This window comes from Nanorana parkeri, unplaced genomic scaffold, assembly GCF_000935625.1.
Source record: "Nanorana parkeri isolate BGI_ZX_2015 unplaced genomic scaffold, ASM93562v1 scaffold2802, whole genome shotgun sequence".
In the NCBI taxonomy this organism is placed as follows: domain Eukaryota; kingdom Metazoa; phylum Chordata; class Amphibia; order Anura; family Dicroglossidae; genus Nanorana; species Nanorana parkeri.
In genome coordinates, this window is record NW_017309070.1 from 55988 (window position 1) to 57102 (window position 1115).

General features: G+C 53.8%; 1 protein-coding gene across 1 annotated transcript in view; it reads left to right on the top strand.

Annotated features, from left to right (window-relative positions):
* LOC108802334 (microtubule-associated serine/threonine-protein kinase 2-like) overlaps nt 1–1115 on the top strand; it is an 83331-nt gene that overhangs the window by 48018 nt on the left and 34198 nt on the right. The gene's annotated exons all lie outside the window — the stretch shown is intronic.

The following is a 1115-nucleotide window of genomic DNA, read 5'->3' on the forward strand; positions in this document are numbered from 1 at the left end:
CGGGTGGTGTGCGTTTCTTTAAAGTGTAACTCCGGCCTCACCCTCCTCTCACACACTTGTAGCATTGAAACTGATCTCCATTCCCTGCAAACTTCCATCTCCACAATATGACCCTTTGAAGCTGCAGCAACTATCCTGAGCCGACTTCACTCATCATCCGTCCCTCTCCTCCCCATCCATGCTGAGCCCACCTTACCCAGCTATTGGCTTTCTCTGCCATCTGTGATCTTTATCGCTGGCGTCAGTCACTGTACTCGAGCGCCGCTATGACAGAACACGTCCCTGGGGTTCCTTCAGACCTGCATCTGGAACAAGCAACTGATCAGCAGACTACACAGCTGCGTTCTGCAGCACCCAGTGCCCAGCAGGGATGCACATGTAGAGGGATGGCAGGGATGCGTTCCCTCTTATAACACTGGAAGGGGGTGGGGCTGGAATAATTTTTTTCTGGTGACATCACGGATTGCTGTATAGTGTGAGCTAGACCTAGTCAGTGGTGAGAGGACTGTGGCGGCTGGACTCACCGAGGGTCCACGGAGTCCCTTCCAGCACGTGAAGATTGTGCTGGTGGGTGAGGAGTGCGCCATGCGTCAGGAGAAAGCTCTGCACACTCCATCCGATTGGAGAACAACGATCACTTAGTGTATAACATGACGCATATCCAACGCGTTCCGGGGGGTGATTGGGGGCGCCCTCTTCTTCAGGGTCTTGGTAGTGTTAGATCAGTCGGGGGCACTGCAGGCACCTCAGACACTCCAAAACCGTGATCACATCAGGACACAGACTGTAATAAATATCTTACACCCCTCTGCTGACAGATACCTCGCAGTCTGTGTCCTGATGTGATCACGGTTTTGGAGTGTCTGAGGTGCCTGCAGTGCCCCCGACTGATCTAACACTACCAAGACCCTGAAGAAGAGGGCGCCCCAATCACCCCCCGGAACGCGTTGGATATGTGTCATGGCTCGCACGCAGACGCCTCGCTCGCACTCTTCTCTTGCAATGAAAGCTCCTTATCCTTAGGAGTCTAACTCCCTCATCGTCCTTCCCCTGTGACCTCTCCCTCCTTTTATGTCACACACAGACATGGCTCCTCTGCTGGTTCCCGCTACCTT